We start from the raw sequence: 14,874 nt of genomic DNA on the forward strand, positions 1-14,874 counted from the left end.
GCTGTCACTGCAGCCACCAGTCTGGTCCAAGTCAGCTGACCCTCCCCTTCTCTCCTTTTCTGGGTTGTGTTACGTCTCTAGAGTGAAGAGAGCTAACACTTTACAATCTATAGCTTCTGGTGGCATAGCTGAGGTAAATACTGTAAAGACATTACTCAAGGAGTGGCTATATTTTACTCTTTTTGGTTTAATTGGGGGAAGAGCAGGGGATATCCATACAGGAAGAGAAAGAAATCTGAGGCAAAAGGCATGAAACCTTAACTAACAGAGCATGGAAAGGGGAGGAAGGAGGAAGATAAAAGACAAATAGGGCAAGGAGATGTCTGAGATGGAGAGAAGTAGTCTTTTGCTTGTTACTGCTTACAAAAGACAATACTTTGTACAGATTTGATACTTCACACTATGGTTCCTATGACATTAATAATTTATACTTAAATCAGGGACAGCACCACCACAACCCTCTTGAGAACCTGGACCAGAATTTGCCAAGGAATACTTCTGTCACTCCCCTCCCATGGTTAGCTATGGTTTCTCATCATCTGCAACATATTTTTCAACCTGCAGAGAGTTATCTATCAATAGGCCCCAAAGTCTTACCTGTAAAATCTCTAAATCAGGAGCTACTATTTTATCATAATCATATCTTTATTCCAAATCATAAAGATTTTGGCAGGGATGAGGGTCCTGAGTCTGTTCTTTTCATATACTTTACTCCTCTTCAATGACCCATGCATGCTATAAGCCATTTCTAAAATAGCCCCTGCATCCATCGCCTCCCTGCCTCAGCTCCCTGTCAGCAACTTTAATTAAAGGCTGACATTTATTGAGCACCAACTACATGCCAGGTAATACACTAAATCTTTTCCATACATTATCCCAATTAATCCACGAAGTCTTTATGAGGTGAGTACTCTCTTATCCCCATTTTACAGATGAATTTAAGTAACTTGTTCAAGGTCACCCAGCTAGGAGTCAGAAACAGGAGTTGAACCCAGACATCCTTCTGACTCCAGAATTTGAAGTTTTATACCACCTTAGTCCATTACCTTAAAGTTTCACAGAAAGCAGAATGACTCTACAAAGACTGTTGAATCACAGACCTGTACCTCTGAAACAAATAATACATTATATGTTAAAAAAAAAAAAAAAAGAAGAAGAAGAAGATAGCAGGAAGGGGAGAATGAAGGGGGGGAAATCGGAGGGGGAGACAAACCATGAGAGACTATGGACTCTGAGAAACAAACTGAGGGTTCCAGAGGTGAGAGGGGTGGGGGGATGGGTTAGCCTGGTGATGGGTATTAAAGAGGGCACGTACTGCATGGAGCACTGGGTGTTATACACAAACAATGAATCATGGAACACTACATCAAAAACTAATGATGTAATGTATGGCGATTAACATAACATAAAAAAAAAAATGACTCTACATGGAATTTTTTAAAACGGAGGGAGGGGTGGGGCTCCAGGTACGAGTAAGGTAACACCAATGGGTAAGGTCCACATCTCTCTCTACAGCAGGCACTAGATCAAGGAATTTAATATTAAGTAAAGGACATAAACTTCAAACACTGATCACATATACATACAAAGCAATTAGATTGTGGCTAAACAAAACAACTTAATTCACTGTCATTTTGGGTTCATACTGAGATCCCTGAAGAAACAAAAATAATGGCTAAAGACAGATTATCTCAAATTTAAATAATTTGTATGAAACAATTAGGGTGCTTCTGAGTCAACTTAAAGCTCATGGTTAAGAGTTAATAATACCTTCATAATTTGATTGTAAAGAGAATATGAATTAGCCAACCTATGACAGTCTTATTTCCTAATAATTATATAATAGCCCTTCCATGAAAGAGAAACAGCCTACTTCAGAACAAAGAATCTAAAAAGCAAAGTTATCATAAAGAGATTTATTAAACATGTAAACCACTCTCATCTATATACTTATTTTCAACTATTAAACATTAAAGCAAAAATATTTTGCAGTCTAAAATATGTCTGTTTTTAAAAAATATTTCCACCTTTAATTTCTTAAATGGTATATTAATAGATAAGTAAAAATGAACAAATTTCAATTTGCTCCTGAAGACCTTATAAATTGAAGTTTCTACTTCTGATGATATTATCCAAAATTCGGGATATAATAACAGATGCTATCCAAAATGAATCACAAAATAAATACAAATATTTTATATTTTCAGAAACAAATTTCAGCCTTATTATAATAATGAACTTTATTCATGTCAGTGGAATTTCTAAAAGATTAAAAAAGATCAGAGAAAGGGCTTTAAGAGGTGATACAAAGTAATTTTTAAGTCAATTCAATAGATCATTTAGTTGAACATAAATGAAAGGGGACAATCATAACTGTGTTTATATACTAATAAATTCATTCAGTTAAACTACTACATCTCAAGAACAAAGAGAAATAATATTTAGAGGGATGGAGATCTTCCAAATGACAACAGGATGATTCTTGTCTATCCTAAAAGAGGAGAACTGAGAGTTGTATGTTCCAAGCATATACAATTATGGAAGATTTAAACAAGGTGTTCAAGAATGTGTTCACCAAATCTTAGAATTAGGGATCTTTCATTGGTGTTTGAAAGAAGCAGTTTAAGAATAAATAAAATAAAGTCTAATTTTACACAAAAGGTAGAATTCTTACAGAACTCACTATCTCAAGAGACGATAACTTAAGCCAGAAATGATATTTGAGGTAAAATATGAATGTTCATACCATGACACCATGGATGACAACTATATTTCCTATAAAATGTCATTGAGAACTACTGTAAATCAGAGTACTTAACTGGATTAATCAGTGTTATGACCCCCAAATGCCCTTCTTGGGCTTCAATGCACAGGAAATTACATATATCAGATAATAAGACTATGTTACATTTTGGCTCTAAAGGATGCTTTTTCTTTGTGTACCAAGAAACCATTATTTCTTTTCCTTGCAGTATGGAGATAAGAGGTAGATATACCATAAAAACAGAAAAGGATAAGACGAAGAATAGAATATTACTTCTGCCTGATGATGGCTTGCTTGGTTAGAGTAGAATATAAAATTCACAATATAAAGGATATTGGAGTTCTGAAGCTAGTACATCATAGTTGTTTTGTTAGAACAAATCTTGTACATGACTATTTCTTCTCACCGATATCAAGCAACCAAAAAATACTTATTGAGAACTGTTTTAGCCAAGGATCACTGGTTGCAAAGAATAGAAACCTAGTCAAATTAGCTCAAATAAAAAGGAAACTACCAAAAGAATACAAGGGAATTTGCCAAGAAAAAAAGCAGGAAGTACAACTGTATGTCAGGAGGTGGGAAACTTGCAATTCATACCATGTCTTTGTGGCCACAGGGTCTGTTTGGGTCAGCAACACCCTCCTTTTTGCCACCTGATTCCACTCTTGCTCAGGGCCCATCTTGTACACATCAGCCTCAGTCTATAAAATTTAACAACTTAGTCTTTCACCCTCAGATAAGCTAGAGTCTCTGTCTTGTAATAATACTAACATTTACTGAGACCATGTGTTGGGTACTGTACATAACGCTTATAAACATTATGCATGTCACTTAGATACAGTTGACTGATGATACTGTCCTGTTCAACTATATCTTTACTGATTTTCTGACTGCTGGTTCTGTCACTTTCTGATAGAGTAGTGTTGAAGTCTCCAACTATACTCTCTATACTTATCCTTGTAATTCTGTTAGTTTTTACCTCATGTATTTTTATGCTCTGTTGTTAGGTTCATGCATATTAAGGATAGTTACGGCTTCTTGGCAAATTGACCTTCTATCATAATATAATGCCTCTCTTTATTGCTAATAATTTTCCTTGCTCTGAAATCTGCTTTGTCTGAAATTCATAGAGCTACTCCAGATCTCTTTTGATTAGTGTTAGCATGATGTATTTTTCTCATCCCTTTACTTTTAATCTACCTGTGTTTTCATATTTAAAGTGGGTTTCTTGTAAATACCATGTAGTTGTCTTGCTTTTTTTCATCCACTCTAACAGTCCCTGTCTACTAATTAGTATATTTTAGACCACTTACATGTAAAGTGAGTATTGATATAGTTGGATGAAAGTAAACCATATTTGTCACTGTTTTCTATTCGTTGGCCTTGTTCTTTCTTTATCTTCCTCTATTTTTCTGCCTTCTCTGGTTTTAATTATCACTGTATATCCCATTTTCTCTTGTGTCTTAGCATAGAAATTACAACTTTTTTTTTAAGTGGTTGCCTGAGAGTTTGTAATACACATTTACAAATAATACAAGTCTACTTTCAAGTAACACTATATCACTTCATGGGAACTGCAAGCACCTTATAAAAGAATAATCCCAAGTCCTCCCTCCCATCCCTTATAGCACTGTTGTCATTTATTTCACTTATCCATAAGATATGATCACCAAATATTTTGTTGCTATTATTACTTTGAACAAACTGTTATCTGTTAGATTAAGAATAAGAAAAAGACAAGATTTTATTTTCCTTTTATTTATTCCTTTTCTAAGACTCATATATAGTGTTTCTAACCTATATCATTTTCATTCTCTCTGAAGCTGGCAACACATTCCCCCAATTTTTGTTTGTCTGAGAAAGTCTACTGCTTCTTCACTTTTGAAGGATAATTTTACTGAATACAGAATTCTAAGTAGATGGCTGTATTTTTTCAAAACTTTTGAAGTATTTCACTCTACCCTCTTCCTGCTTACATGGCTTCCGAAGAGAAGGTTGATGTGATTCTTATCCTATTTCCTCTAGTGGTAAGATCCCCACCCCCATCTACCTGACTTCTTTCAAGATTTTGTCTTTGATTTTCTGCAGTTTGATTATAATATTCCTAAATATAGATTTTTTTTAAAGATTTTATTTATTTATTTGAGACAGAGAGAATGAGAGACAGAGAGCACGAGAGGGAAGAGGGTCAGACGGTGAAGCAGACCCCCCGCCGAGCAGGGAGCCCGATGCGGGACTTGACCCCGGGACTCCAGGATCACGACCTGAGCCGAAGGCAGTCGCTTAACCAACTGAGCCACCCAGGCGTCCCATCTAAATATAGATTTTTTAAAAGTATTTATCCTGCTTGGTGCTGTCTGATCTTTATATATCTGCGGTTTGGTGCCTGTCATTAATTTTGGAAAATTCTCAGGCATTATTACTTCAGATATTTCTTCTGTTTCTCTCTTTTTCCTCTGGTATTCCCATTACATGTATATTCACCTTTTGTAACTGTCTTGTAGTTTTTGGATATTATGTTTCATCCTTTTCACTCCTTTTTCTCTTCCCAGTCAGTTTTTTAAGTTTATATTGCCATATTGTCACAGTCACTGATTCTTTCCTTGGTCATGTCCAGTCTACTGATGAGCCCATCAAAGACATTCTTCATTTCTGTTACAATGTTTTTGATTTCTAACATTTACTTTTCATTCTTTCTTAGAGTTTCCATCTCTTTGCTTACATTACTTGTCTTGCATATTTATCCAACAACAGAAGAACGTATATTCTCAAGCTCACAGGGAATATTCACCAAAATAAACCATATTCTGGGCTAAAACACATACCTTAACAAATTTAAAAGAACAGACATCATACAAAGTATGCTCTTTGACCACGAAGGAATTAAATGAAAAAATATTAACACAAAAATAGCTAGAAAATCCCAAAATATTTGGAGATTAAACAACACACTTAAAAATAACACAAGAATTAAAGAAATCTTAAGAAACTGAAAAACTTTTGAATTAAATGAGAATTTAAAAAACATTTGTGGGATACAGCAAGAGTAGTAGTTAGAGGGAACAGTATAGAACTGTATGCACATATTGAAAAAAGAAAAAGATAACATCAATATTCTAACTTAGGAAAATGGGGAAAAAGAGCAAATTAAATCCAAAATAAGCAGAAAAAGGTCAATAAAATGGAAAGCAGGAAAAAATAGAGAAAAATCAACAAAACCAAAAGTTGGTTCTTTGAAAAGATTGATAAAATAGATAAGCCCCTAGTCAGGCTAACCAAGAAAAGAGAAGACACAAATTATTAGTATCAGAAATGAAAGAGGTACCATCACAGCTGATGCCATGGACATTGAAAGGATAAATGAACATTATGGACAAACCTATGCCCACAAATTTGATAACTTAGATGAAATGGACTAAGTCCTTGAAACACAATCTACCAAAATTCACACAAGGAGAAATAGATCATCTGGTTAGGTTTATATTAATCAAAGGAACTGAATAAATAATTAATAACTTTCCAAAACAAAAAGCACCACACCCAAATAGTTTCACTAATGAATTCTACCAAATACTTAAGGGGAAAATGACATCAATTCTCTATGATCTGTTCCAGAAAATAGAAGCAGAGGGAGCACTTCCTAACTTATTCTATGAGGCCCTTACACTAATTCCAAAACTATACAAAGACATTACAAGAAAGGAAACAGACTAATATTTTTCATTAATATAAATGCAAAACCCTCAAGAAAACATTAGCAAATCAAAACTAATAATGTATAAAAAGAATTATATACCATGACCAGGTAGGATCTATTCTAGGTTATTCAAGGCTGGTTCAACATTTGAAAATCAATTAATGTAATCCCTCACATCAACAGGCTAAAGAGGAAAAATCCTATAATATCAATAGATACAGAAAAATTTACATCCAAAATCCAAAATCCATTCATAACAGAAACTCTCAGGAGGGTGAATTTCCTCAATTTCATAAAGATCATCTAGAAAACCCTACAGCTAATGGCATATATAATTGTAAGAAACCTGGTATCTTTTCCCTAAGATTAGGAACAAGGCAAGGATGTCCCCTCTCACCACTTCCATGCAACATTGTACTGGAAGTCCTGGCTAATTCATTAAGACAAGAGAAGGAAATAAAAGGTATACAGATTGGAAAAAAAAAGACATAAAATATCATTATCTTTGTTCCCAGATGACACGGTCATCTGTGTAGAAAATCCCACGGAATTGACATAAGAACTGATGGAGCTAATAAGTGATTACATTGAAGCTGCAGGAAAGAAGGCTAATATATAAAAGTCAATGACTTTCCTATATACCACCAATGAGCAACTGGAATTTAAAATTAAAAACACACAGATTTAAATTTGAAAAAAAAATTAAAAACATACAATCACTTATATTAGAACCAAAAAAGAAAGAGCGAGAAAGACGTTTAAATCAAAATATGTATGAGATATCTATACGATAATATGTATAAAAACCTGTAAAACTCTGAATAAATCAAAGAAGATGTAAATAAATGGAGAGATAGTTCAAATTCATAGACAGGAAGACCCAACATTGTTAAGATGTCAATTTTTCACAACTTGATCTATAGATTCAATACAATCTCAATGAAAATCCCAGCAAATAACTTCATGAATATCAACAAAATGATTCTAAAGTTTATATGGGGAGGTAAAAGACTAATAGTCATTACCATATTGAAGAAAAAGGACACATTCAGAGGACTGAAACTACCTGACTTCTAGACTTACTGAAAAGCAACAGTAATCAAGACTGTAATATTGGTGAAAGAATAGACAAATAGATCAATGGAACAGGACAGAAAGTCCAGAAACAAACACACACAAATATAGTCAACTGATCTTTGACAAAGAAGCAAAGTCAATCCAATAGAGAAAGAAGAAGCATCTTTTAACAAATGGTGCTAGAACAACTGCATGTCCACATGCAAAAGAGAGAGAAGAGAGAAAAGAGAGAGAGAGAAAAATAAAAGAAAAAAGAAAAAAAGAATCTAGACACTGACCTTGTATCTTCCACAAAAATTACCTCAACATGGACCACAGACCTAAATGTAAAACTCAAAAACTATTTTAGAAAATAAATACAGGAGAAAATATAGGTGGCCTTGGGTTGGCACTTAAGTTTTTACATACAGCACCAAAAGCACAATCCATAAAAGAAAAATTGAAAAGTTGTACTTCATTAAAATGGAAAAATTCTGCTCTGTGAAAGACATTGTTAAAAGAATTAAATGAAAAGCCACAGAAGGGAGAAAATATCTATTAACAGACTTAATCCAAAATATACAAAGAGCTCCTAAAACTCAACAAGAAGACAAACAACTCAAAAAATGGGCAAAAGATGTGAACAGACATCTCACCAAAGAAGACTTACAGATGGAGAATAAGCACATGAAATGATGCGCAACATTATAGATGATTAGCAATTGTAAATTAAAACAGGATACCACTACATGCCTATTAGGATGGCTAAAATCTAACAGTGACAACACCAAATGCAGGAGAGGATGTGGAGCAACAAAAACTTTCATTCACTGCTGGTGAGAATGCAAAATTGCTATAGCTACTGTTTAAGACCGGATGTTTGTGTCCTCCCCAAATTCATGTGTTGAAGTCTTAACCCCCAATGTGATGGTATTAGGAGGTAGGGGCCTTTGGGAGGTAATTAGGCTTAGATGAGGCCATGAGGGTGGGGCCCCCAAGATGGGATTAATGCCCGTATAAAAAGAGGAAGAGTCACCAGAGTTTCTTCACTCTTATCATGTGAGAATACAACAAGAAGGTAGCTCCCTGCAAGCCAGGAAGAGGGCTCTCAGCAAGAACCAATTTGCGGGCACTCTGAATTTGGATTTCCCAGCCTCCAGAACTATGAAAAATAATGTCTGTTGTTTAAGCCACCCAGTCTGTGGTATTTTGTTACAGCAGCTCAAGCAGACTAAGACAGCCATTTGGAAGATAGCTTTTGCAGTTTCTTATAAAGCTAAACATAGTTTGACCATATAACGAAGCAAGCACTCTCTTAAGTATTTACCCAAATAATTTGAAAACTTATGCCCACACAAAAACCTACACGAGTGTTTATACCAGCTTTATTCATTAATTAGATGACCCAAATTGGAAGCAACCAAGATGTCCCTCAATAGGTGAATACAAAAACTGTAGTGCATCCATACAATTCAATATTGTTCAGAAAGAAATGAGCTGTCAAGCTATAAAAAGATACACAGGAACTTTTTAAAAAAGCCGTCAGTCAGAAAAGACTTCCTAATGTATGATTCCAACTATATTGTATGATAATCTAGAGAAGGTGAAATTACAGAGACAGAAAAAAATCATACTTGCCAGAGGTTGGAGGAAGGGAATGGGGGTGAATTGGTGGAGCACAAGAGTTTTTTAGGCCAGTGAAAGTACTGTGTATGATTATGTAATGGTGGATACATAACATTATGCATTTGGCAAAACCCACAGAACTATACAACACAAAGACTGAACACTAAACTGTGAACTTCAAAAATAATGTATCAATACTGGTTCATTGACTGTATTAAGTGGACCACACCAAGGTAAATGTTAACAATAGGGAAACAGGGCCATGGAGGGGGACAGAAGGAATACGGAAAAAAAAAAAAAGGAGGGGGTATATAGGAACTTTGTACTTTCTAACAAATTTTTCTGTAAACATATAATTGCTATAAGAAACAAAGTCTATTAATTTAAAAAAATGCATTCAAAGAAGACTAAAAGAATATACATACATAACTTATGTATTTTTATTTTCTTTGTTACATTTTCTATACTTTCTGGGTTTTTCAACAATGGGTGTTCATTGCTTTATATTTTAAAAATTTATTTTAAAATATGCCAAATGGAATGAATAAATTCGCCATTAAAACAGAACAACAATCTGATCCAGATGAAATTAAATCCAAAAAATTCTGATCTCTGACACTGTTGTCCAGATAACATAATCTCTAAACCTTCTTTTTCTTTTCATGTATTAATTAAAAATCATGCTATCTCCCCTTAGAGTTGTTTTCTGGGGAGACAAAATGAGGAAAGCTCTTTAAAAATAATAATAAAAAAAGGATATCAAAGAAAGTGCTAAAAATGATTAATTATAGGAAAAGATAAGGTGTTTTCTTTGATTGAAGAGGGAGGCAGTCCTGGAATGATTTCAATGAAACCTCTAACCAACTAACAAAGGCTAAATTTATCACAAATTAGAAATACAAAGAGAGCATTCTATTAAATCAAAGGCTTTCTCAGTCTAACTGTAAGGCTATATGGAGGAACAGCTTAAATTCAATAAAGTATGAGTCATGGTTTAACTGAAACCTCTGCCCTGGGAAGAAACTTGTTCTACTGAATGTATTTAATTTCTACTTCAGTGCAGATGTTTTCAAGTTCACAAATGTAGGAATTTTCTGGTCAATATTGATCTGAAGACTATAATTTGAGATAAATGGAAATTCAGTGCTTCCAAAGTCCTCTTTCTTTTATGGCAAACAACTACATAAAATTTGTCCATACATATAGTTTCTTACTCTTTCCTAATTAATGGAATTTTAAGGCTTACAAGAAATCAAAGCAATATATAATCAAGCCCCTTTCCCTATTTATTGTCTCCAGACTGTTGTTAACAGAACAAAAACAAAACAACTCTTAAAATTAACAACATTAATCCTTTACTGAAATGGCTTTGGTGTAATCATATCTCATATCCATTAACAGGCCTCAACCATTCACTTAAGCCCATCTAAGTAGCTTGATCTGGTTCCATTATAATAATGTATGGTTTCTTTATTCTAGCATGACACAGCACAGAGATTTATTTCACACTGAACTTTTCTGAATTAAAAAAAAAAAAAAAGAGGATTCAAGAACAGGTGTCTCAGGCTAGACTGGGGACTGCATAACTGAGCCTTGTGTTAGGGGATGATAAGAATACATTTAAAATTTTAATTGAAGAGTGCCAGGCACCAGAGGCAAATAGCATGCAATTTTTTTAAATGCTAAAAACAGCCAGCTGCCAAAAAGGGCAAGCTAGCTGATGGTTACAGCTGTTCACCATCATGCAACAAAAACACAAAAGCTTTCTATTTCTTGAGGTATGTCTTATCCGCATCATGGACTCTGGCCTCTACATATCATTTCTGTACCCTGGTGTTAAGTACCCCAGCATGGCATAAAACTATTCAAAATGAAGGAAAAATGACTTTCTGACTATACTGTTTTAAATGATCTACTATTTATATCTCATTTAGTTAATTTAGGAGAGAGTTGACTGCATCATTCTTACTGTTTTATGTAACGGCCACTGAGAGAAAGTAAATTCTTCCATGGAGTACTGCTAGGAAAAAATGTGTCCAAATCTCTTTTTTGAATTGGGAAACTGGTAGATTGCAAAAATGTGTTGTCTCACATTCCAATGACGAAAGAGATTGTAAAATGTCAAGCAAGGGAAAAAAAGTCTGAGCTTTTACCTTTTCCTTATTTCTGGTAGTCACTAACATAAACATAAAGAGGAAGGACAGGAGAAAACACAATGGCCTTTTTAAAAATCCACAGATCGAACAGTCTTTTTCTGTAAGTATTTCTTATCTGCGGTCCCTGATACAAAATAGCATTTTATTAAACTAAACTGATTAAACATAAAACTGGATAACAACATACTATATTTTACTAAAAAAGCAATAGCTTTAAAATGCTAGTTTGCCCTTGAAAACAAACAATTCATTCCATCAACATACAGTTATGGAACCATTTCTTTCCCTGCTCTGTTTATATTTAGGGGCTAGATAGAGAGTTCAGACTATTTTTTAGCCAGAATGCAAAGACTTCATTCAAACCTTCTCCAAATGATTCTTTTTCCTCTCTTTTACTTTAATCTTCTCAGCATACTCTAAAGACCCAGGCAATTCATTTCAATGGGACAGAACTGCAAAAATGGTCTTTAAGAAGAGGTTTGGCAAATTCAATAATTTGCTGAAGAGTTTTCTTTTTTTTTTATTCTTATGTTAATCCCCATACATTACATCATTAGTTTTAGATGAAGTGTTCCATGATTCATTGTTTGTGCATAACACCCAGTGCTCCATGCAGAACGTGCCCTCCTCAGTACCCACCACCAGGCTAACCCATCCTCCCACCCCCCTGAAGAGTTTTCTTATACATCTGTGGCCACTCCTGTTTTTACTCAATTACATAGATAATTCCACTACTAGAATAGAGAGGAATATGTATAAATAAGTAGTGAAGGGCATGCTAACATTGTTATAATAAAACATGTATCAGTCTTTTGTTAAACAACTAAATATGCCATCAAATATACATTTTTATATAAAATTAATGCCAAACAAAATATCTGCACCAACAATAGGATACAGAAACCAAAATTGCTACTTATCACTAATATATATTTCTTTTCAGGCTAAGCAAAATGTTCAAAAAAGAGATTTCATTTAATCAAATGAGAAACATTTAAATTACATATCCACAACAGACTAGGGAACAGTGACTTGTCCATATATACATTAATTAGTTCAATAATTACATATTAATATTAATGATATTCAGAAAAAGTAGCTTGAAGTAGTGTCAGATTTTTTTAAATGTCATGAATATGGACATAACATTTATTACTCATATAATGGATGGCAGTCTATACAAACTACAAAATTAAAGATCTTTATGTCTCCCCCTGACTTTATTTTTTGTGTTTGGAATATTGTTCAATTGGCATGGAGTAATTTACCCTTTTCTCTCTTTTTGAGAAAAATCCCTCTGTATCCAACCATTTGATTAATTATTTAACTGTCACATTATAAATTATGCTAGCAGAAAATGCATCTCCTGATATAGTATAATACTTTTTTGTGTGCTTAATTTAGAAAGCACACAAATCTTTCAGAGTAACATTCATTGTTTACATCCTTGCCATGGTTTAAACAAAGGTCTGAGTAATAATAATAATGTCAACCCTGTCATTTCCTCAATTTAAAAAATTTCCTAAGAAGCAATTCTGTATTAACTTGACTGCTTTTGCTGATATTCTTCAAAAGCATAGCTGCATTAATTTACTGTTTTTCAAAAATGGTTGTTAATGTTATAAAATTACATGCTGAATTCCTATATATAAGAAACCTATCACAAAAATTGCAATTACTGTGAATGTAAACACTGGTTTTCAGTTTTGCCTATTCAATGACTGTTAAGAATGAATACAAAATGCAAGGTTTATTTAACTAAAGCACTATCATTTTCATACTTTTACAGCTGAGAAAATACTTGTACCTAAGTATCCTGTATCAGATTTGCTCTGGTGTCCCTTGAGAAATGCAATGTAAGTGCTATCAGGTCGATTTTTTAGTCACATTCTCCTAAAGGATAAACTGAGCAGACGGTTTAATGCTCTCTTCCACATAATTCAGCAAAGGACAGGCAAAAGGAAAAATAATGCCCAGGAGTTCTGATACTTTGGCATTATTCTAAGTAAGGTATGACAGGCACATAAGCATTTTAATCATCATCTGAAAAGCAATCCAGTCTGCAGAATTCTGTATCTAAGATTTCTGGTCACTTTACAACTTTTTAAAAACCAGTTCAAAAGCTACTTCCTTCTCATTTTTCTGGCTAGAATGACAATACTTCCCAATTCCTTAGGGCCTTGTTTATATCTTTATAACATCGTGAACTATTTTTTGTCTCATGAGATCGATTTTTTAAATGTTTGTGTTAATCTACTATTTAATTGGGAGCTTCCTGAGAACAGGGACTCTGTCTTAATCATCTATAATGCGACTGGCAAACTGAGGATTTCTTATTACTTCTAGGAAATTACTCACCTACATAAAATACGGTAATGATAGTACCTACCATATAGGTTAATTGTGAATATTAAATGAAATAACATATGTAAAGTTTGAAGCACTGTTACATAGTAATATTCACTAAATGTTAGCTATCACTATGTATAGTATTACTTTCATAGTGCCTAAACTGAAAAGTATTCAATAAATGTTTACTGAGCCGAAGACATCCAAAGAGACAGACATACACATACATAGCTGAGACTTTGTACAGGAAAATGTCATCGTTAGTCCATAAAGTACATTTAAACTTAGCTATTTTTTAACTTAGTATTTTTCAGTGTTAAGTATTTTCTTAGTTATTTTCAGTTTTACTGTTTTACTGAACATATTTTTATGTTTTACTAAAAATATTAGGAATAAAAATTTTAAAATAGTCTTAATATTAGGATTACTTTCACTAATACAAATATGTGAAGGTGAAATTCTATCACAATAAAATTTGTAAGACACCAAGAGGGTTAAATTCTATTGGAATTTTGTTATAAGCAACAATAAGACCATATTTTTAAAGCATTTTTCAAATACCTCCATGCCTTAGTAAAATAAAAAATCACGTTCTTTAACAAAAAAACAAACTAACCTTTTTCCACACCTGTTGCCTCACTTACCCCTCATCAGAAACCTGTGAATCACATAGATTAGGCTACATTTCCTTTATTTGGTAGATTTGGAAAAGGAGCCTAAAATTTTTAGGGATCATTTTGCTTAGAGGCAATTTAATTAAAAAACAACAAACAGTGCTCGCTTCGGCAGCACATATACTAAAATTGGAACGATACAGAGAAGGTTAGCATGGCCCCTGCGCAAGGATGACACGCAAATTCGTGAGGCATTCCATATTTTTATTGTGCAAGAATGTTGAATCACAGATCTGTACCTCTGAAACAAATAATACATTATATGTTAAAAAAAAAAAGAAGAAGAAGAAGATAGCAGGAGAGGAAGAATGAAGGGGGGGGGAAATCAGAGGGGGAGATGAACCATGAGAGACTATGGACTCTGAAAAACAAACTGAGGGTTCTAGAGGGGAGGGGGGTGGGAGGATGGGTTAGCCTGTTGATGGGTATCAAAGAGGGCACGTACTGCATGGAGCACTGGGTGTTATACACAAACAATGAATCATGGAACACTACATCAAAAACTAATGATGTAATGTATGGTGATTAACATAATAACAAAAAAAACAAAAC

The 14,874-nt window shown here is 33.8% G+C and overlaps 1 protein-coding gene and 1 non-coding gene across 5 annotated transcripts in view; one reads left to right on the forward strand and one right to left on the reverse strand.

Moving 5' to 3' along the window:
- The window catches only part of FUT8 (fucosyltransferase 8), a 327,874-nt gene that overhangs the window by 35,010 nt on the left and 277,990 nt on the right, over positions 1-14,874 (reverse strand). The gene's annotated exons all lie outside the window — the stretch shown is intronic.
- LOC123325747 lies at positions 14,422-14,528 on the forward strand. The gene has a single exon (XR_006540605.1). It is a non-coding gene; the product is annotated as a U6 spliceosomal RNA (small nuclear RNA).

Source organism: Neomonachus schauinslandi, chromosome 9 (assembly GCF_002201575.2).
Source record: "Neomonachus schauinslandi chromosome 9, ASM220157v2, whole genome shotgun sequence".
Lineage (NCBI taxonomy): Eukaryota > Metazoa > Chordata > Mammalia > Carnivora > Phocidae > Neomonachus > Neomonachus schauinslandi.